The following is a 26,282-nucleotide window of genomic DNA, read 5'->3' on the forward strand; positions in this document are numbered from 1 at the left end:
ATAAGTATCACTATAGTTGGGATGTGTGGGATCTGGTAAATGCAGCACGGGTAAAGTTTAAGGAAGCGGATATTGTTATCCCTGGAGTGATGTGTAGGGGGGATACTGACTGGAAGGTGATTGGGGCTTTAAATGAGACTCTGGAGTGGGTATGCGGGAAACTGGGAGTGAGATTTCTAGATCCTAATGGGTGGGTGGGAGATAGGGATCTGCGCTCAGATGGCCTTCACTTTAACCGCAGTGGTACATATAAGTTATGAAATTTGTTTAGAAGGGTTATAGGGAGGTACATTCAGGGAAACGGGGTGGCCTAGGGAGCGGTGATAAGGGTGCAGGGAACTGGAAGTCAAGTAGGGATGACATAAAAATGTTAGTGCTCAACTGTAGAAGTATTGTAAAGAAAGGAATAGAATTAAGTAATTTAATAGATATATACTTACCAGATATTGTAATAGGAGTTGAATCATGGCTGAGAAATGATACAATGGATGCAGAAATATTCTCACGAAACTGGAGTGTGTATCGTAGAGATAGGATATGAGTGGTAGGAGGGGGAGTATTAATTCTGGATGAAGGAGAATTTGTAAGCTACGAAAAAGTTGAAGATGACAAACATGAAATTCTTGGTGTAATGCTAATTTCTAAACACATCAGGCAACTTGATGTCTTTGGAGTGTACAGGCCGTGAAAGGGTAGCGCTGACGCTGATATATAATTATTTGATAAGATAATCAGCTATGTGGGAAACGGTATAGAAAGAAACGTGATTGTAGCGGGAGATCTCAATTTACCAAATGTCAATTGGGAAGGTAATGCGAACGACAGGAAGTATGACCAACAAATGGCAAATAAGTCGATATGGGAAGGGCAGCTGATTCACAAAGTGATGGAACCAACTAGAGGGAAGAATACACTGGATGTGGTGCTGATAAAACCAGGTGAACTCTATAGAGAAACCGAAGTAATAGACTGTATAAGTGATCACGAAGCTATCTTTGTCATAGTTAAATATAAATGTGATAGAAAGGAAGGTATTAAAATTAGGACTATTAGGCAGTGTCCGCCTCTGTGGTGTAGTGGTTAGTGTGATTGGCTGCCACTCCCAGAGGCCCGGGTTCGATTCTCAGCTCTGCCACGAAATTTGAAAAGTGGTACGAAGACTGGAACGGGGTCCACTCAGCCTCGAGAGGTCAGCTGAGTAGAGGGGAGGTTCGATTCCCTCCTCAGCCATCCTGGAAGTGGTTTTCCGTGGTTTCCCACTTCTCCTCCAGGCAAATGCCGGGATGGTACCTAACTTAAGGCCACGGCCGCTTCCTTCCCTCTTCCTTGTCTATCCCTTCCAATCTTCCCATCCCCCACAAGCCACCTGTTCAGCATAGCAGATGAGGCCGCCTGGGGAGGTACTGGTCATCCTCCCCAGTTGTATCCCCCGACCCAGAGTCTGAAGCTCCAGGACACTGCCATTGAGGCGGTAGAGGTGGAATCCCTCGCTGAGTCCGAGGGCAAAACCGAACGAACGAACTATTAGGCAGTGCCGTATAGCTGATAAAACAGGCATGAGGGATTTTAAAAAAAGTAACTATGATCGTTGGAAAACGGTAAATACAAATGTAAACAGGCTCTGGGATGGGTTTAAAGCAATTGTTGAGGAATGTGAAAACAGGTTTGTACCTTTAGAGGAATGGTATATTATATTATACTGTATTTATATTATAACAGAGAGGTAAAGAGACTAAGGAGGAGGTGCAGGTTGGAAAGAAATAGAGTTAGTAATGGATGTGGAAGTAAGGAGAAAATGAAGGAACTTACTAGGAAATTGAATCTAGCATAGACGTTAGCTAAGGATAACATGATGGCAAGCATAATTGGCAGTTATACAAATATTAGTGGAAATGGAAGTGTGTGTATAGGTACTTTAACCGTTTATTGCATGAATTATTTTTCATTTTCGTTTGGTGAGGAAAATATCAAGCTTCAATGTTCAACTTACGTTCATTGTTTTAGATTTACTAGCAATTCTTAACTGGGGCTAATAGCTTAACACTCGTATGTGATGTGGATTGCCATAACTATTTTTCACGATTTTTCGCTAAGCTTTTAACATTCAAAGACCGAACATTTCTGTCTACTCACTATGGGTACGTATTGCATGGCGCAAGTATACTTGCACGACCGTAGGTCGGTAATGTCTTTGAGCCAGAGGTACTCCTGAAGCCTGAGGTAATGTGATGGGGAGGGCCTACGTAAAATAAACGGTGGTTGGTACGCGTGGATGTTGACGGGGTGGAAGGAGTACCTTTGGTTGTAGGGCTGTTTTGTCATATGTTATGTTGAAAAAAACAAAACAAGGCATCACTGGTATATGTGTTTAATTGACCGTTGAAGGTGTGCCGTAAAACTACCTCTGTCCCCAATCTGTATCCATTTATACGGGTGAAAAGTTATATGTTGCCTGAGGGCAACAGTATGCATTAAAGTGGTTAAAGCAGAAACAGGTTCCAAGGAGGACATTCCAGGTATCATTAATGAACAAGGGGATTGTGTATGTGAGAATCTTCAAATATTCAATCAGCGGTATGTAAGGTTAATGTTACAAGGTTAATGTCGAGATAGAGGAGGTGACTAACACTAAAGAAGTATTAACATTTACCTATAATAACAATTACATTTACAGTAAGATACAAAGTTAAAAACTAGAAAAGCAGCTGGAATTGATAAGGTTTCTGGGGATGTACTAAAGGCAGTGGGTTGGGATATAGTACCATATCTGAGGTACTTATTTGATTATTGTTTGCATGAAGGAGCTATACCAAATGAATGGAGAGTTGCTATAGTAGCCCCTGTGTATAAAGGAAAGGGTGATAGACATACTGTAAAGCTGAAAATTACAGGCCAGTAAGTTTGACATGCATTGCATGTAAGCTTTGGGAGAGGAATCTTTCTGATTATATTAGACATGTTTGTGATATTAATAACTGGTTCGATAGAAGGCAGTTCGGTTTGAGGAAAGGTTATTCCACCGAAACTGAACTTGTAGGATTCCAGATATCTTGAATTCAGGACGTCAAATGGATTGTATCGCGATTGACCTATCTAAGGTATTTGGTAGGGTAGATCATGGGAGACTACTGGCAAAAATGAGTGCAATTGGACTAGACATAAGAGAGACTGAATGGGTGGCTATATTGCTAGAAAATAGAACTCTGAGAATTAGAGTAGGCGAAGCTTTATCTGACCGTGTAATAATCAAGAGGAGAATTCCTCAAGGTAGTGTTATTGGACGTTTATGTTTTCATATGTATATGAATGATATGAGTAAAGAAGTGGAATCAGATATAAGGTTTTTTGCGGTTGATGTTATTCTATGTAGAGTAATAAATATGTTACAACATTGTGAGCAACTGGAAAATGACCTCGATAATGTTGTGAGATGGGCGGTAGGCAATGGTATGATGATAAACGGGGTTAAAAATCAGGTTGTGAGTTCCACAGATAGGAAAAGTCTTCTCATTTTAAATTACTGCATTGATGGGTTGAATGTTCCTTTTTGGGAATCATTGTAAGTACCTAGGTATTAATTTAAGGAAAGATCGTCATTGGGGTAATCACATAAATATGATTGTAAATAAAGAATGCAGATCTCTGCACATGGTTATTAGGGTATTTAGCGGTCGTAGTAAGGATGTGAAGGAGAGGGCATGTAAGTCTCTGGTAAGACCGCAACTAGAGTATGGTTCCAGTGTGTGGGACCCTCATCAGGATTACTTGATTCAAGAACTGGAAAAAATCCAAGGAAATGCAGCTCGATTTGTTCTTGGAGATTTCCGACAAAAGAGTAGCGTTACAAAAATGTTTCAAAGTTTGGCCTGGGAAGATTTGGGAGAAAGGAGACGAATTGCTCGACTAAGTGGTATGTTCAGAGCTGTCAGTGGAGAGATGGCGTGGAATGACATCATTAGACGAATAAGTTTGAGTGGTGTCTTTAGAAGTAGGAAAGATCACATTACGAAGATAAAGCTGGAATTCAAGAGGACAAATTAGGGTAAATATTCGTTTATAAGAAGGGGAGTTAGGGATTGGAATAATTTACCAAGGGAGATGTTCAATAAATTTCCAATTTCTTTGCCATCATTTAAGAAAGTGCTAGGAAAACAACAGATCGGAATCCGCCACCTGGACGACTGCCCTAAATGCAGATCAGTAGTGATTGATTGATTGATTGATTGATTGATTGATTGATTGAATTATATACAGTCCGTAAAGATTCGTCTGTGTTTCATTTTCAGTATTTGGATGAATCGGCGCTGAAGTTTGATGGATTTGACTGATGTTAATTCGGTATGCTTCCGGTTGTGAACGGGCAAGGTGACGATTAATGCTTTTGAAAAACTGTCCTCATAAACTGCAATTTGCCAGTGTCTCAGGTATGTCACCTGGACGTGGTATTGTTACCACTGAAATTGTGCTTGCTGTTGTTGTATCACGTGTGCTTTGTATCTTATTAAAATATCATGAATGTGGCCATATCTGATATGAATATTTTTCCCTCTTGCTACATTAATACTGATAGATTTTCGTCAACGAGAGGGTGGGAGAAGGATCCCTTGGAAGGAAGCGGTTGTAGCCTTAATATAATAATACTCAGTGCTACATACTCCAAGATAACGCTTGGTATCATATAGTTCTAAAATTTTTACCCTCAGATGTACACTTGACTGATAGAGTATACTCATAATCCCATATTCACTAGCCGGTATTCGAACCGCGGTTGCCGTTGTAGCGAATATGGACAATGGGAAAAAATGTTCGGAAGGCTGGTGACGACAGACTTATCTAAAAATTGCTATTTTGATGACGCTGTAATTAAGTGTAGCGTAATCTTCTGTGTGCTGGTAGTTTCCCCTCCTTTTGCTTATCCTGGGAGATCGCTTTGTGGACTTGAAGCGGATGCGTCTTTAGTTATTGCGTCACGAACTCCTTCGGTACGAAATTTCTTAGTTCCAAAATTAAGAAAATTTCGTTCTCATTTATTCATATTAACATTTAAATCTATACGCCAGTTACTTTCAAGAAGTCACGACATTTGGATTTTTGTACAAGCACTTACACTGTAGTGCGAACTTGCGAAGAGACGGTGTTCACTGTGGCTATTCACTATCGAGAACTGGATACAGACTGCCTTAATCTTTAATGTAAGTGAATTGTATTTTTGTTATACGTCCCAGCTAATCTGTCACTGGCATCTGCTACACAGATGTCATTTCGTTCAGTATTGAGAACAGAATCGGCTTCCGGGCAATTTTTATGACCGGTCGTAAACAGCGGTAATCATTTTCGCAAATGCTGAAAATTCCCCGCTCATTTAAAAATAGCGACTTGGTCGCTACATTTTGCTACACAGATGTTATTAAGTTAGATTTTATAATTTAGATACGACTTGGGTTTGCGGTTTTCGATCCAGTCACGAAGATTATTCTCCTAAGAACATTTCCACTAAAATATTATTTCGCGAAAACATTATTAGAAAATAAAATAAGTCGGACTGAGTAGCTCAGGCGGTAGAACGCTGGCATCCTGAGCCCAGCTTGGCAGGTTCGCTCCTGGCTCAGTCCGGTAGTATTTGAACGTTGCCACCCACTGTCGGCAGCCCTGAAGATGGTTTTCCGTGGTTTCCCATTTTCACACCAGGCAAATGCTGGGCTGTACCTAATTAAGGCCACGGCCGCTTCCTTCCCACTCCTAGCTCCTTCCTGTCCCATCGTCGCCATAAGACCTGTCTGTGTCGGTGCGACGTAAAGCAACTTGCAAAAAAAAAAAAAAAAAAAAAAATGAAGGTGGCCATATATGTAAGCCTTGTGTCGCTATATTTACTGATACGTAAAAGAACTCGCGCGGAGCATAATTCTGGCACCTGGGCGTCTCCGAAAATCGTAAAAAATATAGTTAATGGGACATAAAACCGATAACATTATTATTAAATAAAATGACCAATTCCAGGGAAAATCCTTGGCCCAGTGCTTAACACTGTTTTAAGCAGTATGTGACATAATGTGCCATCTTTATTGTCTGTTGCCTATATACCTGCCATTTTTAGAGAGTTTTCTCATTATCTTGATTAAAAGTCTTCCTTTCTCGCTCTTTTAGGTCATGGTATCAGTAGTATTGTATGAGGAGCTTGTTTGTTGAAAAATACTTCAGACTTGAATGTTTCAAGACTAGACTCATCGAGCTAATGATTCTGAATTTCTGTTGTTGTTGTTGTTGTTGTTGTTGTTGTTGTTGTTGACGACGACGACTTGGTAGTTTTGTACAAACAAGTGCAGTTGAGAGAGAGAGAGAGAGAGAGAGAGAGAGAGAGAGAGAGGCATAGCTATTAGAAGTCGCGAAACGATTACACAATAATGGTTTTGATGAATGATGCATTGCGTGTATATACTGTATATGCAATTAGAGGATGAATATGTTTGAAGTTCTCGGGGGTTCATGATGGCGCTTTCCCTGGTCCCTGAAAACAAATCCGCAGGCCGCACTTAAAATCATGTTAATTCTTTAATAGACATGCACTTCAGTTCTTAACTACAAAGCGACTATCAACCATGCACAGTGGAATATTTATATCGCTCGTGTCCTTGAGTTATATAGTTTCAGTTTTCTATTGCAGCTCCAGCTTCCATTTGTATTGAGAAGTGAAGTACGATCACATTAAACGTATTTTCAACATCATCGATGGGCTTGATGTGTCATAAGACTGGGGAGGCCAGTCTGTTGGGATGAAAGGATTGCTCTTAATATTGTGGTTTACAGCAAAGCATGCTCTTAAATTGTGTTTGGTTGGGATGAGCTTGACGGACCTGTGTGATGTGCACTGCATGAGAATGCCAAGGAAATATATCGGTCATTGTCCCATTTTAGTTGAACCCTCTTAACAAATGCAAGATTCTACCGCAAATTACGATTGTGTCGAGTGTGTTTATACGTCATACAAATCCTGCAGCCCTAGTTCCTTTACAGTTTTTACGTGGAATTTGAATCACAGGAACGTGATTTTCCATTTCAAAATGTCCATGTACATTAGCCGGTATTCGAACCGCGGCTGCTGTGATGGGAAGCCTGTTCAAGTTTTGTCAGTTGTTTAACGACACACTAACACTGATAGGTTTTCGGCCACGAGAGGATGAGAATAGTCTAGCCCTTTTAGGGAAGTGGCTGTAGCCTTATTGGTTATTACATTCAGTGGTACAGACTCCAGAATAACACTTAGGCCCGGTTTCTTCAACGAATGTTAAGTGTTAACTCTGCTGTTAAGGAGACTTAACACTTAATTTAACAAAATGGTCGTCTCTTCAAGAATTGTTAACTCTAACAAATTGTTAACCCCCTTGTTAAATTAACCTGGCAGCACCCCTGTGTTAAACCTCTTAACAACTGCTAAAATTTCAAAATGGAGGCATGTAGAAGACGTAAGTTTGAAGCTTTACTGCTTATGAAGACTATTTATAAACTGAAAAAGGCAAAGGACGACTCATACTAAGAAATAACGACTTTCTAGAGTTGTCAGGAGAAAGATTTCTAATTACCAAAGCCATTATGAACAATGTACTAGACGATATTGCAAATAGGTTAGAGTTCCAACAGATTGAAACTTATCAGTCTCTCCAGTGCAGTAGTTGCTTATAGATTTTGCAAGGAGGGGTCAGACCCTGCGTCCAATCGATTTCAACGAGCTTAATGTACCTGTTGGGGAACACTCAACAGTAACTCGTGTATAAGGGTTTAGGTCAATACGCTTTTGTTTTCGAAAAAAATGAGGACAAATGTCATGAGGCAGTATCCGCTTCGGATCACGCGGAGGTGATACAACATGAAGCGAACACATTTTATTTAAACCATCAGGTCCGCAACCTAATAATTTCCGAAAAAAAATATGAATCCCCCGATTCTAATGCGACGCGTATATACCTGAAGAGTTTGGACTCAAACGAGTGGAGCAGTGGCCGAGTGGTCATCGTATTTTGTCTACGAACCGCGACGACGAGAGTTCGAGTCCCATTCTAGCCATACATTTTTATACAAATGAAATTATTATATCAGGGAATATAAAGGTAAAAATGCGAATAAAAATAATCAAATTGCAGTGGAACTTAATTTTCTAACCTCCAGGGTCGGCTTTTCCCTCGGACTCAGCGAGGGATCCCACCTCTACAGCCACAAGGCAGTGTCTTGTTGGGTCGGGCATACAACTGGGGAGGATGACCAGTACCTCACCCAGGCGGCCTCACCTGCTATGCTGAACAGGGGCCTTGCGGGGGATGGGAAGATTGGAAGGGATAGCGGCCGTGGCTTTAAGTCAGGTACCCTCCCGGCATTTGCCTGGAGGAGAAGTGGGAAACCACGGAAAACCACTTCCAGGATGGCTGAGGTGGGAATCCTCCCGAGGCTGAGTGTACCCCGTTTCAACCCTCGTACCACTTTTCAAATTTCGTGGCAGAGCCGGGAATCGAACCCGGGCCTCCGGGGGTGGCAGCTAATCACACTAACCACTACACCACAGAGGTGGACTACTTTATTTTCTAGCTCAAATTAATATACATATACAGATAAAGAGATCCAGCAGTAACTGTGAGAACGTTTAGGCCTATATTAATTTAAGGTAGAAAATAAAGTGTACTGCAATTTGCGTAATATTCTTGTTCCAATTTTTAAATAACATTCCCTTAAATATTAATTTATTTTGTACAATTATAGCTGCGACGAAACTCGAACTCACGTCTGCGAGGTTCGCAGACAAGTACGGTGACCACTATGCCACCACTCCGTTCGACTGTGATGTAACTCAGGGGCGAAGCGTCAGGGGAGACAGGGTAGACAGCGTGTACCCTTAACATTTTGTGAAAGAAATATTGTCTAGTTAATTCAATTACTTTTTAGAACATTAATTATTTCCTGATTCGTGACATTATTGTATTCCCCGCTTTTCTTATTTTCGTTTCACTTCGGCAATGCTAAGGCTCGCGTTAGTTACACGAAGCACGTAAGCGAAAGTAGACACTGTCCATTCTGTGTATTTTCCCTTTGATTTTCAAAGCTTTCAGATAGAGCAATACTAACGCTATCCGTAGGTGCTGACTGTGGAACTATGACTTTCCTATAGCGAGATGTCTCCGCCCAGTAGACAGACTTACCAGCGTCTCTTCTTGCTCTCATTGGCTAGTATTTGGATCTCTCTTATAAAGGTGCTCTTGTTGGCTACCATCTTAGACATGCTTTTAATGTTATTAATTTGAATTTACTTTATTATAAGACACGTCTAAAAATAAATAAATAATATCTAAATTCGAAGTATACACCTAATAAATGAATGACAGCATCAAAATCCTTCAAGTACGTGCATTTTCTTGCCCGCCCATATTAGTTGCGGTATTATAACCCCAACAACTATTGGCTTCCAGTCTTAATAAGGTACTCCAGAGTACGCATACGGAAAACATTGCTTGACTTGATGCTGTATATTCCGTTAAAGTCAGTTTCTAGTGAACGCGCTATGAGTGCATTGAAACGAATTAAAACGTACCTATTTAAGGAATTGGATGACCAACCAGAGACTGTCTAACTTGGGAACTCTAGCTACTACAGAGAAGAAATTTCTGTGGAATCTTAGCAAGACGCCTGACTTCAAGACGAGAGTAATAGACATATTTGCCGAAATGAAGGAAAGGCGGATTAAACTCATTTACAAGAATATTGTTTAAGGTGACTTGTACGAACAACTATTTATTTCTTATTTCTCTTATTAAATCTATATACCGGTAACAATGAAATATATTGCTATTTTTATTCTAAAAGTATGTTGTTATTTGACAACTCCCGCGGCCTATTTCGTCTATATTTAAAAATGAAGCAAGTGCACGTAGGGTTATAGGTTGTTATAGGGTTTGTCTTATTTTCAGAGTCATTAATATAATACTGAATACAGATGTATGCGTCGAAAACAAAATTCCATATAATAATATGATTAAAACAGTTTAAATAAAAGAAATCTCTGTCTACCCCCTTACTTAGTTCACGCTTCGCGCCACTGATGTAACTCCCAAGTATATATGCCTTGCATTGGAATCGGGGATTCATCAATTTTTTACAAGTTATTAGGTACCGGACCTGACACGTGTAAGTAAAATTTGTTCGCCTTTTAGTGTTCTGTCACCTCCACTTTGTCCGAAGCGGATTCTGTGTAATGACATCTGATCTCATTTTTTTCGAAAACGATAGAGTATTGACTTAAACCCTTATACACGAGTTACTGTTGAATGTCTCCCCATAAAGTGAATCGGTGAAATCTGTCGACTTGTTAGATATTATGCTTGAGACACTTTTCATGTAATTGTAGGCGACTATGTTCACGAGTGCAAGAAAAGAGAGTGTAGAATCCTGCAAAGAATTCCTGCTGCCTTTGCAGCATTAACAAGGCATTACTTTATTTTCCCCGCTATAAAATAATGCCTGAAAATCATTCCAAATATATCAATTACTGCATCACATTTTCCTGGTGATGTAAGGAGCCTTAAATTGCACTCCTATAAGAATAGGCTATATCCAATGTTGTAATATAACATTCCGTTATTTCATTTTTTAAGCACACTCGCATAATTTTAAATCGAAACTATAACAACATTTGTCTCGCATTTATCATAATAACTCTTTTGTTGCCTCTTACGTGACATGTTTACGTCTTAGCGGTCTCCGCTAACCATAACCTATAATAATGTCAACCATGTGTCTGTGTGACAAAATACTATTTCAACACACCACTAGGAGCGCTTTTTGTAAAGAAACAAAAGACGCTCACTGCCAAATGTGTTCAGAAATCTTACGGCAATGTGTTCATTTGTCTTTAACAATTGTTTCGTAACAAATGTTGGAAATGTGTTCGTGAAACAGGGTACTTTTAAACGAAGTGTTAAATGAATAACAATTGTTAGTTAACATTTGTTAAGTAAAATGTAATACAGAGTTGAAGAAACAGGGCCTTTAGTATCGTATACTTCTGAAGTTTTCACACTGGAAGTACACTCAACTATCAAGTGTACCTCAGTACACTTGCCAGTTTATTTTCAGTCAGTTCGTACGTAACGAATAATTATACTCGTACCTTCGTAGGCCAGGATATCATTAGGTGCAACGCGTCGTTACCTACATGAAGATTCAATTCTTCTTAGTTTGGGAAATATATTCTCATATCTTAATGAAGAACACTACAAGCTTCTCCGTCCGCTGCAATTGTCGATAGTGTTTACTTCGAAGTAATTTCTGGGGGAAGAAATAGTTGCTTTCTCAGGTTATTCTACATGATAGAAAGACATAAGCAATAACTGTTTCCGTAGCAACTGTTGTTACTTTTTGCTATTTTTCAAAACTGTTTGTGTGTGCTATCTTATCACGTTTATGTTGTCAGCTGCATAGTAGGGTGGGCCGAAAAAACTCGGATTCTTTTTTCCAAGTAGTAATACCGCGGAAAAGTTGCTAATTGGGGAGAATAAAACGGGGTAAAAAAAGAAACAAAATAGGTTCATTTCTTCCTGTCGCGCACGTGCTCTGAAATTTGCCGAAATTCGGAAAAATGCATATTTTTTCGATAATTTTCTACCTTGCTTAAGTTGTCAATATTTAAATGTATAGCTGTAGTCGACTCTTACTCGAACCAATAATGATTTAGAAAAAGAATGGTCCAAATCGGTTAAGGTCTTCCGCTCTCGCAACATCCGTCAAAAATCAAACAAATTCTCGCGCTCTTTGTAACTCGCTCGGGTCAGAGACTCTGACGCTCACCCCACCTACCACTCTCGCCACCACGCCGTGCCATTGTCGTGTCAGTCTGCACTTATCCCTCATGTGTGATGTGTGTTTCATTCACTCTTCCAGTTACTATTGTGGCATTTGCATCTACTGTATTTCGATGTTTGTTTTGTGTTATGACATTTTTGTGTAACTTTGTGACTTAACGGTGGTATATTATGGCTGTACCTCAGAAACTCATCACAAGACAGGTATTTGATTGCTCTATTTTTGCTGCACCTAAATACTTTTCATCAAACAAGCTTCCTACTGGTGAGGACGTGATTAGGTGTTGTTCACACGAGAGATACCACTTGGCGCTTAAAGAGCGTCAGATTTTCACACATTGCCAGTACAGTTGCTAACAAAATAATTGGTTTGTATCAGAAAGCATACATTCCAACGGTTACAGATAAGAGAATTGTGCAACTGATAAAACCGTTGCATGATAAATATTACAACATTCGAAAATCATATACTAGATTCATTTAAGCAGAGAATTGACGAGTTTAAACAAAAATGCTCGTTGCTTTTTGACGTAGCGGCTTGCAAATGCCCCATTGTTGTTAATTGCATTTGTAAGATAACCCCTGATTTATGTAAAGGCGATATAACTGTCAAATGTGTGCAAAACCAAACAAAATACCTGCTATTCAGCTAAAATTTGTTTACGTATTACGAGCAAACGGCATAGGAAAAATTGGAGGGTTGGACGTGTCTGAAACAAAGAAACGTATTAAATAATTGGAAAGGAGATCGCGTGACAGCCGTTTAACTCTGGATGAAGTTGAAAAGTTTTATGAAGCATTGAGTGACATCGTGGTCAGGGTCAACAGCAACGATAGAATAGTGCTAATGGGCGATTTCAATGCGAGAGTTGGGAAGAGAACTGAAGGATACGAAAGGGTGATTGGTAAATGTGGGGAAGATATGGAAGCTAATGGGAATGGGAAGCGTTTGCTGGACTTCTGTGCTAGTATGCTGTTTAGCTATTACGAATACATTCTTCAAGCACAAGGCTATTCACCGCTACACATGGGAGGCTAGGAGTACAAGATCCATAATGGATTATATCTTAACAGACTTTGAATTCAGGAAATCTGTTAGGAATGTACGTACGAGTTTTTCGCAGATTTTTCGATGATACAGACCACATCTGATCTGTAGTGAAGTAAGTGTCTCTAGGCCTAGGGTAGAGAAAGTGAAATCTGTCTGCAAACGAATAAGGGTAGAAAATCTCCAGGACGAGGAAATTAGACAGAAGTACATGGCTATGATTAGTGAGAAGTTTCGAACAGTAGAGAGTAAGCAGGTTCAGGATATAGAAAGTGAATGGGTGGCATACAGGGATGCTGTAGTAGAAACAGCAAGGGAATGCCTAGGAACACCTGTGTGTAAAGATGGGAAAAGGTGAACATTTGGTGGAATGATTAAAGTGAGAGCTGCCTGTAAACGTAAAAAGAAGGCTTATCACAAATGGCTCCGAACAAGGGCCGAGGCAGACAGGGATTTATACGTAGATGAAAGAAACAGAGCGAAACAAATAGTTGTTGAATCCAAAAAAGAAGTCATGGGTAGGTTTTGGTAATAACCTGGAAAGGCTAGGTCAAGCAGCAGGGAAACCTTTCTGGACAGTAATAAAGAATCTTAGGAAGGGAGGGAAAAAGGAAATGAACAGTGTTTTGAGTAATTCAGGTGAACTCATAATAGATCCCAGGGAATCACTGGAGAGGTGGAGGGAATATTTTGAACATCTTCTCAATGTAAAAGGAAATCATCCTGGTGGTGTTGCAAACAGCCAAGCTCATGGGGAGGAGGAAAATGATGTTAGTGAAATCGGCAGCCCTGAAGATGGTTTTCCGTGGTTTCCCTTTTTCACACCAGGCAAATTCTGGGGCTGTACCTTAATTAAGGCCACGGCCGCTTCCTTCCAACTCCTAGGCCTTTCCTATCCCATCGTCGCCATAAGACCTATCTGTGTCGGTGCGACGTAAAGCCACTAGCAAAAAAAAAAAGTGAAATTATGCTTGAAAGGATGGTAAATAAACTCCGTTGTCATAAGGCAGCAGGAATAGATGAAATTAGACCTGAAATGGTGAAGTATAATGGGAAGGCAGGGATGAAATGGCTGCATATAGTAGTAAAATTAGCGTGGAGTGTTGGTAAGGTACCTTCAGATTGGACAAAAGCAGTAATTGCACCTATCTATAAACAAGGGAACAGGAAGGATTGCAACAACAATCGAGGTATCTCATTGATTAGTATACCAGGCAAAGTATTCTTGGAAGGGAGGGTGCGATCAGTCGTTGAGAGGAAGTTGGATGAAAACCAGTGTGGTTTCAGACCACAGAGAGGCTGTCAGGATCAGATTTTCAGTATGCGCCAGGTAATTGAAAAATGCTACGAGAGGAATAGGCAGTTGTGTTTATGTTTCGTAGATCTAGAGAAAGCATATGACAGGGTACCGAGGGAAAAGATGTTCGAAATACTGGGGGACTATGGGATTAAAGGTAGATTATTAAAATCAATCAAAGGCATTTATGTTGACAATTGGGCTTCAGTGAGAATTGATGGTAGAATGAGTTCTTGGTTCAGGGTACTTACAGGGGTTAGACAAGGCTGTAATCTTTCACCTTTGCTGTTCGTAGTTTACATGATCATCTGCTGAAAGGTATAAAATGGCAGGGAGGGATTCAGTTAGGTGGAAAGGTAGTAAGCAGTTTGGCTTATGCTGACGACTTGGTCTTAATGGCAGACTGTGCCGAAAGCCTGCAGTCTAAGATTTTGGAACTTGAAAATAGGTGCAATGAGTATGGTATGAAAATTAGCCTCTCGAAGACTAAATTGATGTCAGTAGGTAAGAAATTCAACAGACGTGAGTGTCAGATTCGTGGTACAGAGCTAGAACAGGTCAATAATTTCAAGTATTTAGGTTGTGTGTTCTCCCAGGATGGTAATATAGTAAGAAAGATTGAATCGAGGTGTAGTAATGCTAATGCAGTGAGCTCGCAGTTGCGATCAGTAGTATTCTGTAAGAAGGAAGTCAGCTCCCAGACGAAACTATCTTTACATCGGTCTGTTTTCTGACCAACTTTGCTTTACGGGAGCGAAAGCTGGTTGGACTCATGATATCTTATTCGTAATTTAGAAGTAACAGACATGAAAGTAGCAAGAATGGTTGCTGGTACAAGCAGGTGGGAACAATGGCAGGAGGGTACTCGGAATGAGGAGATAAAGGCTAATTTAGGAATGAACTCGATGGATGAAGCTGTACGCATAAACCGGCTTCGGTGGTGGGGTCATATGAGGCGAATGGAGGAGGATAGGTTACCTAGGAGAACAATGGCCACAACACTAGTTGCAAATCGAGGATTGTGGCGATGTTTAGTAAATTCACAGAGGCTTGCAGACTGAACGCTGAAAGGCATAACAGTCTATAATGATAATGTATGTATGTATGTATGTATGTATGTATGTATGTATGTATGTATTTACTCCGTTTTATTCTCCCCAATTTGCAACTTTTCCGCAGTATTACGACTTGGAAAAAATAATTCGAGTTTTTTTCCGCCCACCCTACTGCATAGTTAACCACGTTGCCAATATTTTAACGTTTTGGAGAAAATTTGAAAAGTAAATTTAACAGGTATATGATGTCGATATTTTCCTTCATTCTTTATTATTGCTGATGATATATATTTGGTCCTTTTTAAACCTTTCGCTTGAGGTACGGTACTCGCTGGTGATATTTACTCTCTGTATAAATGGCGGTAATGAAAGTGAAATGGCGTATGGCTGTTAGTGCCGGGAGTGTCCGAGGACATGTTCGGGTTTGATTTGACATCCGTAGGCGATCTGCGCGTCGTGATGAGGATGAATTGATGAAGACGACACATACCCCAAGCGAAATTAACCATTGATAGTTAAAATTCCCAACCCTGCCGGGAATCGAACGCGGGACCCCTGTGACCAAAGGCCAGCACGCTAAACATTTAGCCATGGAGCCGGACTAATATAAACGCCCTTCAGTCGAAGGGCCTACGCTGAAGGACCTATTGAGAAAACGCAGCAGGCCCCTTTGTCTCGGGAGGCCAGCATTTTACTTCACTTTCGTATTGTTTTTATTGGATTTTCTTCATAACTCTGCATTTAAATATACACAAAGCAGTCGAAATAGATTTTAAGTTGATTCTTTTCAGATAGTGGGTTTGAACCCCACTGTCGGCAGCCCTAAAGATGGTTTTCCGTGATTTCCCATTTTTACACCATGCAAATGCTGGGACTGTACCTTAATTAAGGCCACGGTCGCTTCCCTCCCACTCCTTGCCCTTTCTTCTCCCATCATCGCCGTAAGACATATCTGTGTCGGCGCGACGTATTTCAACTTGTAAAAAAATTGATTATTTTCAATAGGTACAGAAATTATAAAGAATTCCTTGTCTTGCTACATAATTTGATGAATGCGGGCAAAAGCGTAACTCATGGCAACGGGTATCTGTGCTCTTTAAAGACCGTCTTTGAAGGTCACTCCGTTGACCAACTGTTCACGTTCATATCAGCATCGCTCGGCGGAGAACTAACGTGATATGAGAGATTAAGCATATGGTGTGATTGCTGTGTGTAGCTTGATGCTATTCATATATAGGTGGAAGAAATAGCCATTTTCTTCAGTCACCGGTCGTGGTTTGTGCGGATATAGTCACCGGAGCACCTTGTTTACATCTCGTAACGTGTGAGTACTCAGTCTCGTTAACATGATCTTAACTCTCGAATAAGAATATTATGGATAAGAAAATCATATTTGTGCTTACATCCTCAGCAAAAATAATAACACTTTGTCATTGAAGAAATATAATCTGATATATGCAGTGCTTTTCTGTTCAGTCTTCCCGGAAATATCAGATGTGATCGTGAATGGCATCGGGCCGTAATTCGGTTCTCCACTAGTGTCAGAAGACGATACCACTTTATGCTATTTTAATGTTTCTCTCACTTTGCTATGCTGAGATGTAATTTTGTTTTGCGCTAGTGTGCATAGGGATGAAAACCGGTATTGTAGTTGATGTCATTTAGGTAATATTATTTTAGCTTTCCCTGAACGGAGGATGGAAGAGAGAATTATTTTGGTCAGTTTGAGCTCGTGTTGAAAGAATAGCTTGAAAAAGGTGCCGTTTCTGAATGGTATTAGTTTACTTGCAAAGCATCATCATACATGGACTGGTAAATTATCATGTATGGAGGAAGTGCCTGGAAAAGAATATCTGAGATCCAGTAATTCCAGAAGCATGAACAGTATATTGGTGGAAAGCATAGCATAGGGTCAGAATGTAATATTGTGGAATCGCACCTGACACTACTTCAAGACTGGCATTCGTGTGCTAACTATCCGAAATTAAAAGCCTGCAATTTATTTAATTTTGAGTGAAGAAGAAACTCCAGTAAGCTATTTTTGTTTGAGTCATCAGACCATAGACTGGTTTCATGCAGCCCTCCATGCCACCCTAACCTGTGCTAAGGTTTTCCTTTCTACATGACTACTACATCCTGCATCTGTTCTAATCTGCTTGTCATATTCATACCTTGGTCAACCGCTACCGTTCTTACTGCCTACACTTCCGTCAACACCCAACCGTACAAGTGCTGGGTGTTTTAAGATGTGTCCTCGTTCTCTTCTCACCAGTTCCATTCATTATTTCTTCATTCGTGATTCGATTCACCCATTTCAACTTTAGCATTCTTCTGTAACACCACATTTTAAAAGCTTCTATTATCTTTCTTTCTGACCTAGATATCGTTCATGCTTCACTTCCATACAGTGTCAAGTTCCAGACGAAACTCTTCAGAAGCATCTTCCTAATTCCTATATCAATGTTCGAGGTGAGCAAACTTATTTTATTAAAAGAAAAACCTTCCTTGCTTGTGCTAGTCTGCATTTTATGTCGTCCTTCTACCATCGTTAGTTATTTTGCTACCAAAGTAAAAATATTCAGCTATGTCAAAGGATAGCTTTTTGTGTACACATATATCAAGTAAACATTCTGTCAGAAGTTATACCGTGGGAAATGTTTAATATATCGACATTTTGCTCTACAAACTGTAGTAGGCTTTGTCAAGGTGGGTGATTTTATTCCTTTAGACTGATAAAGATGTTGCTTTCCTTTAATAAATATTTTGGTCATCGTTCGAAAATTTGATACACTTCATTAATGCTTAACATCGCAAATAGATCATTCTGTTTCTTTCGTTATGTCTTGGATTTATCTGTGTCTTTCTCCTAATTGTCTGAGTATTGAATTCAGGCATCGTAGCATTCAACTAATGAAGTGCTGTGTGACATCTCATGATTGGCACAGTATGTTTAATTGCCCTGAAACTTCTTAATCACTGAAGATCGAACAGTATTCTCACTTTATATGCTATTGAATGAAACGTCTTGCATTCTTGCAACTTTGGAAGTGCCACCAAGGTTTAGACTATCGAAAAAAAAAGGCTCTACAGACGCGCTTCCATAGCTTTGAGTCCAAGGACTCTTATTATACTGTTCTCTATTATCTTGCATCACGTAGCTGTCAGCTTGCATTCAAGTGTTAGTGGGTTCAAACCATACTGTCGGCAACCCTGAAAATGGTTTTCCATGGTTTCCCATTTTCACATCAGACAAATGCTGGGGCTGTACCTTAATCAAGGCCACGGTCGATTCCTTTCCACTGTTAGCCCTTTCCTGTCCGATCGTCACCATAAGACTTATCTGTGTCGGTGCGAAGTAAAGCAAGTTGTAATATACACTGACTTAGCAAATGTCATGGGATAGTCATCTAATAGCGTCTGGGGCCTCCTCTGGCCCTGCGATCTGCAGTGAGTCGCCGTGGGCGTGAGTCTCAAGTCCCTGGTAGTCCTCTGAACGCAGCTGACACCAAATCGTTTACAGAGCGGCCGCCAATGCTGGTCTGTTCGTGGGTGCAGGATCTATGGCACGGAGCCTGCGTTCCAGGACATCCCAGATATGCTCGATAGGGTTCATATTGGGGCTCCTGGATGGCCATGGCAGTCGTTGGACGTCTGCTGCATGTTCCTGGAACCATTTCCGGGCGACGTGGGAGCGATGTGGTGGCGCGTTATCATCTTGAAATACCGCAGAACCGTCTGGGCGCTGGAAGGCCAAAAATGGGTGGAGATTGTCTCCGAGCAGCTCAACATACCGCGTACCATTCAAAGTCTCTTCCAGAACAACTAGGGGGCCCATTCCATACCAGGAAAATGCACCCCAGACCATAACAGAGACACCAGCGCCCTGGACCACACCTTCGAGGCAGGCGGGATTCATCGCTTCATGTGGTTTGCGCCATACACGGTGCCTCCCATCGGCATGGTGCAGTTGAAATCATGATTCGTCCGACCATATCACGTTACGCCATTGTTCCAGTGTCCATCCCTGGTGACTGGCGACAAATGCGCGTCGTTGTGCCCGATGACGTTGGGTTAACAGTGGCACCCGTGTGCGGTGCCGGCTATCATACCCCATAGAACCCATGTCTCCACTGGAAGACGTGTCTCGTACGGCCTGTGTTGAATTGAGCCGTGATTTGTTGCACGGTTGCCCGTCTGTCACTATTGACAATCTGTCTCAGATGTCGCCGGTCACGGTCATCGAGGGTGGCTGGACGGTCGGTCGGTCGTTCGTCAGTTGTGGACGGTGACACCCTCATTCAGCCATTCACGATACACCCTGGACACGGTTGATCGTGTGAAACCGAATTCCCGCACCAGTTCCGAAATCGCACTTCCCATCCGTCGGGCACCGACCACCATACCCCGTTCGAACGGTGTCAGCTCACGACGACGTTCCATGTTACACCTCTCACATGCACAGCCACTGCTCACAAGGTCTCCTATACAACTGCCGCTGGCACAGGGAGGGTGTGATGCGCAGACAACACACCTGCGCATCAGTGCTCCGCTATCCCATGACATTTGCTCAGTCAGTGTATATATACAGGGTGTCTCAGGAGTAATGGTCGGTATTCAGGGATATGACTGGAAGGTCATATGAAGCAAAGAAAACTTAATGTGGACATATGCTCTGTTCCGAATGGTTTCCGAGATAGATCACATTAAATGCACATTTGGTTTTGGGGTAGTGGCACGCACGTATGTCTTACCTACCCAATCTCTTTGACGTTTTATTCTAACCCTACTACCTCGTTGCTTTCAATCTCTTTGCTCGGGATGTCTTTCTGCCATTAAACTAGCCCGTTGAATGCACAGTTGTCCATGGTGTGTTGTGAATGAAGCAGTGCGAGGGACTGAGAGTGTGTCAAGAGAGAAACATCGGTTAACTGTGTTTGTACACGCGCTGGCTGTCCGGCCCCGCGGTGTAGGGGGCAACGCGTCCGCTTGTCACCCGGCGGCCCCGGTTTCGATTCCAGGCCGGTTCAGGTGTTTTTAATTGTAAATGAGTAATATCCTTGGCCTGGGGGAAATATGCCCTATTCCGAATGGTTTCCGAGATAGAACACATTAAATGTACATTTGTTTTTGGGGTAGTGTCGTTCTTAACGTTCCTTTCCTCACATTCAACACTTTACACTTCCGCAGTTTCCAAATACACACAGGTTCCTAACATATGGTGCAGCTAGGGGCAAAAGATCTTTCTAGGTCGACGCCCTGAACAAATAGCATTAAAAAAGTACGCGCTGGCTAAAATGACACACATCTACACTAATCTATATATATAAAATAGCTTGTCCTGACTGACTGACTGACTGACTGACTGACTGACTGACTGACTGACTGACTGACTGATTCATCATCGCCGAGCCAAAACTACTGGACATAATGAAATGAAATTTTGGGGATTGATTCATATTAAGATGTAGGTGCTCGCTAAGAGAGGATATTTGGATATTCCGTTGCTAAGGGGGCGAAAAGGGGGGTGAAATTTTAAAATGAGTGTATCTATATCTCAAAACTTTAAAAGTTTACAAATGCAAAGTTGGTATTTAGAGTCTTCTTTGAAAATAAACAAACACGTATTTTTTTGTTTTCGGAAAATCCCAATAGGAGGGGTGGAAAGGGGTGAAAAAGGGGTTGAATGCATTTAATGAGGATACTTATATCTCAGAAACTGAAGATATTATAAACCTGAAAATTGGTGTTTTGTATCTCCTTTAAAAATAAAGAAGCACATATTTTTTGTTTTTGGAAAATCCAATTAATCGGGGGGTAAAAATGGGGTGAATTTTTCAAATGAGTGTATCTATATCTCAAAACTTTGAAAGAAAGTTTACAGATGTAAAAATTGGTATTTAGAATCATCATTAAAAATAAAGAAACACGTAATTTTTTGTTTTCAGAAAATCCCAATAGGACGGGTTTTTAAAGGGTGAAAAAGAGGTTGAATGCATTTAATCAGGATACCGGTACTTATATCTCAGAAACTGTAGATATTACTGACCTGAAAATTGGTACTTTTGATCTCTTTTGAAAATAAAGAAACACGCATTTTTTTGTTTTTGGAAAATCCAATTAATGGGAGGGGGAAAAGGGGGGTGAATTTTTAAAATGAGTTTATCTATATTTCAATACTTTAAAAGTTTGCACATGTAGAAATTGATATTTAGAAACTCCTTTAAAAATAAAGGAACACGTATTTTTTGTTTTCTGTAAATCCGAATAGGAGGGGTGTAAAAGGGTGAATAATGGGTTGAATGCCTTTAATGAGGATACATATATCTCTGAAACTGAAGATATTACAGAACTGAAAATTTGTGTATGGGATCTCCTTTGAAAATAAAGAAACACTTTTTTTTTTTTTTTTTTTGGAAATTCCAATTAATGGCGGTTAAACAGGAGTGACATATTGGGGTGAATTTTTTGAAAGACTATATCTACAGAATATCTGAGAAACGTAACATGTTACAGACGTAAAAAGTGGTATTTGGAATCTCCTGTAAATGTAAAGAAAGATAGGTGATTTGTTTTTGGAAACTCGACTTAAGGGGAACTAAATAGGGGTGAAATTTTAAAATGAGAATTTCTACAGTATATCTCAAAAACTTAACATGTTACAGAAGTGAAAAAATGGTATTTTTTATCTCTGTTAAAAATAAAGTAACGTGTATATTTAGTTTTCGGAAATACCACTTGTATGGAAAGGGGGGCGGGTGTAAAAGTGACTGAAAATGGTGTCGAATTCTTTTAATTAGGCTACTGATATCTCAAAAATGAAGATATTACAGACGTGAAATTAGATTTTTGGAATCAGCTTTAAAAGTAAAGAAACACGTAATCTCGGAAAATCCAATGAAGGGTTTGGGGGGGGGGGTTGAAAGAATAGAAAAATTAATTGACTTAATTGTATGAGAATACATACATCTAATAAAAACTACAGTTGTTACGGACGTGAAATTGGTATTTGAATCTCCTTAAACAAAGAAAAGCGCGCTTTGGGGGTGGGGGAACCATTTTGGGGGGCGGGAGTGAAAAGGAGCTGAATTCCTTTCATGAGGACTGTTCTCTATTATCTTGCATCACGTAGCTGTCAGCTTGCATTCAAGTGTTAGTGGGTTCAAACCATACTGTCGGCAACCCTGAAAATGGTTTTCCATGGTTTCCCATTTTCACATCAGACAAATGCTGGGGCTGTACCTTAATCAAGGCCACGGTCGATTCCTTTCCACTGTTAGCCCTTTCCTGTCCGATCGTCACCATAAGACTTATCTGTGTCGGTGCGAAGTAAAGCAAGTTGTAATATACACTGACTTAGCAAATGTCATGGGATAGTCATCTAATAGCGTCTGGGGCCTCCTCTGGCCCTGCGATCTGCAGTGAGTCGCCGTGGGCGTGAGTCTCAAGTCCCTGGTAGTCCTCTGAACGCAGCTGACACCAAATCGTTTACAGAGCGGCCGCCAATGCTGGTCTGTTCGTGGGTGCAGGATCTATGGCACGGAGCCTGCGTTCCAGGACATCCCAGATATGCTCGATAGGGTTCATATTGGGGCTCCTGGATGGCCATGGCAGTCGTTGGACGTCTGCTGCATGTTCCTGGAACCATTTCCGGGCGACGTGGGAGCGATGTGGTGGCGCGTTATCATCTTGAAATACCGCAGAACCGTCTGGGCGCTGGAAGGCCAAAAATGGGTGGAGATTGTCTCCGAGCAGCTCAACATACCGCGTACCATTCAAAGTCTCTTCCAGAACAACTAGGGGGCCCATTCCATACCAGGAAAATGCACCCCAGACCATAACAGAGACACCAGCGCCCTGGACCACACCTTCGAGGCAGGCGGGATTCATCGCTTCATGAGGTTTGCGCCATACACGGTGCCTCCCATCGGCATGGTGCAGTTGAAATCATGATTCGTCCGACCATATCACGTTACGCCATTGTTCCAGTGTCCATCCCTGGTGACTGGCGACAAATGCGCGTCGTTGTGCCCGATGACGTTGGGTTAACAGTGGCACCCGTGTGCGGTGCCGGCTATCATACCCCATAGAACCCATGTCTCCACTGGAAGACGTGTCTCGTACGGCCTGTGTTGAATTGAGCCGTGATTTGTTGCACGGTTGCCCGTCTGTCACTATTGACAATCTGTCTCAGATGTCGCCGGTCACGGTCATCGAGGGTGGCTGGACGGTCGGTCGGTCGTTCGTCAGTTGTGGACGGTGACACCCTCATTCAGCCATTCACGATACACCCTGGACACGGTTGATCGTGTGAAACCGAATTCCCGCACCAGTTCCGAAATCGCACTTCCCATCCGTCGGGCACCGACCACCATACCCCGTTCGAACGGTGTCAGCTCACGACGACGTTCCATGTTACACCTCTCACATGCACAGCCACTGCTCACAAGGTCTCCTATACAACTGCCGCTGGCACAGGGAGGGTGTGATGCGCAGACAACACACCTGCGCATCAGTGCTCCGCTATCCCATGACATTTGCTCAGTCAGTGTATATATACAGGGTGTCTCAGGAGTAATGGTCGGTATTCAGGGATATGACTGGAAGGTCATATGAAGCAAAGAAAACTTAATGTGGACATATGCTCTGTTCCGAATGGTTTCCGAGATAGATCACATTAAATGCACATTTGGTTTTGGGGTAGTGGCACGCACGTATGTCTTACCTACCCAATCTCTTTGACGTTTTATTCTAACCCTACTACCTCGTTGCTTTCAATCTCTTTGCTCGGGATGTCTTTCTGCCATTAAACTAGCGCGTTGAATGCACAGTTGTCCATGGTGTGTTGTGAATGAAGCAGTGCGAGGGACTGAGAGTGTGTCAAGAGAGAAACATCGGTTAACTGTGTTTGTACACGCGCTGGCTGTCCGGCCCCGCGGTGTAGGGGGCAACGCGTCCGCTTGTCACCCGGCGGCCCCGGTTTCGATTCCAGGCCGGTTCAGGTGTTTTTAATTGTAAATGAGTAATATCCTTGGCCTGGGGGAAATATGCCCTATTCCGAATGGTTTCCGAGATAGAACACATTAAATGTACATTTGTTTTTGGGGTAGTGTCGTTCTTAACGTTCCTTTCCTCACATTCAACACTTTACACTTCCGCAGTTTCCAAATACACACAGGTTCCTAACATATGGTGCAGCTAGGGGCAAAAGATCTTTCTAGGTCGACGCCCTGAACAAATAGCATTAAAAAAGTACGCGCTGGCTAAAATGACACACATCTACACTAATCTATATATATAAAATAGCTTGTCCTGACTGACTGACTGACTGACTGACTGACTGACTGACTGACTGACTGACTGACTGACTGACTGATTCATCATCGCCGAGCCAAAACTACTGGACATAATGAAATGAAATTTTGGGGATTGATTCATATTAAGATGTAGGTGCTCGCTAAGAGAGGATATTTGGATATTCCGTTGCTAAGGGGGCGAAAAGGGGGGTGAAATTTTAAAATGAGTGTATCTATATCTCAAAACTTTAAAAGTTTACAAATGCAAAGTTGGTATTTAGAGTCTTCTTTGAAAATAAACAAACACGTATTTTTTTGTTTTCGGAAAATCCCAATAGGAGGGGTGGAAAGGGGTGAAAAAGGGGTTGAATGCATTTAATGAGGATACTTATATCTCAGAAACTGAAGATATTATAAACCTGAAAATTGGTGTTTTGTATCTCCTTTAAAAATAAAGAAGCACATAATTTTTTGTTTTTGGAAAATCCAATTAATCGGGGGGTAAAAATGGGGTGAATTTTTCAAATGAGTGTATCTATATCTCAAAACTTTGAAAGAAAGTTTACAGATGTAAAAATTGGTATTTAGAATCATCATTAAAAATAAAGAAACACGTAATTTTTTGTTTTCAGAAAATCCCAATAGGACGGGTTTTTAAAGGGTGAAAAAGAGGTTGAATGCATTTAATCAGGATACCGGTACTTATATCTCAGAAACTGTAGATATTACTGACCTGAAAATTGGTACTTTTGATCTCTTTTGAAAATAAAGAAACACGCATTTTTTTGTTTTTGGAAAATCCAATTAATGGGAGGGGGAAAAGGGGGGTGAATTTTTAAAATGAGTTTATCTATATTTCAATACTTTAAAAGTTTGCACATGTAGAAATTGATATTTAGAAACTCCTTTAAAAATAAAGGAACACGTATTTTTTGTTTTCTGTAAATCCGAATAGGAGGGGTGTAAAAGGGTGAATAATGGGTTGAATGCCTTTAATGAGGATACATATATCTCTGAAACTGAAGATATTACAGAACTGAAAATTTGTGTATGGGATCTCCTTTGAAAATAAAGAAACACTTTTTTTTTTTTTTTTTTTGGAAATTCCAATTAATGGCGGTTAAACAGGAGTGACATATTGGGGTGAATTTTTTGAAAGACTATATCTACAGAATATCTGAGAAACGTAACATGTTACAGACGTAAAAAGTGGTATTTGGAATCTCCTGTAAATGTAAAGAAAGATAGGTGATTTGTTTTTGGAAACTCGACTTAAGGGGAACTAAATAGGGGTGAAATTTTAAAATGAGAATTTCTACAGTATATCTCAAAAACTTAACATGTTACAGAAGTGAAAAAATGGTATTTTTTATCTCTGTTAAAAATAAAGTAACGTGTATATTTAGTTTTCGGAAATACCACTTGTATGGAAAGGGGGGCGGGTGTAAAAGTGACTGAAAATGGTGTCGAATTCTTTTAATTAGGCTACTGATATCTCAAAAATGAAGATATTACAGACGTGAAATTAGATTTTTGGAATCAGCTTTAAAAGTAAAGAAACACGTAATCTCGGAAAATCCAATGAAGGGTTTGGGGGGGGGGGGTTGAAAGAATAGAAAAATTAATTGACTTAATTGTATGAGAATACATACATCTAATAAAAACTACAGTTGTTACGGACGTGAAATTGGTATTTGAATCTCCTTAAACAAAGAAAAGCGCGCTTTGGGGGTGGGGGAACCATTTTGGGGG

At 40.9% G+C, this 26,282-nt stretch overlaps 1 protein-coding gene across 3 annotated transcripts in view; it reads left to right on the forward strand.

Annotated features, from left to right (window-relative positions):
* Positions 1-26,282, forward strand: part of ATPCL (ATP-citrate synthase) — a 498,463-nt gene that overhangs the window by 157,906 nt on the left and 314,275 nt on the right. Inside the window, exon 1 of one of the 3 annotated variants that reach the window (XM_067140652.2) lies at positions 16,462-16,561. The exons of the other annotated variants lie outside the window; for them this stretch is intronic. The gene's annotated coding sequence lies outside the window, so the exon portion shown is untranslated. Of the gene's footprint in view, positions 1-16,461; positions 16,562-26,282 lie in introns of those variants that run through there. 3 annotated transcript variants of the gene reach the window in all.

The sequence above is a fragment of the Anabrus simplex genome, chromosome 2, assembly GCF_040414725.1.
Source record: "Anabrus simplex isolate iqAnaSimp1 chromosome 2, ASM4041472v1, whole genome shotgun sequence".
NCBI lineage: Eukaryota > Metazoa > Arthropoda > Insecta > Orthoptera > Tettigoniidae > Anabrus > Anabrus simplex.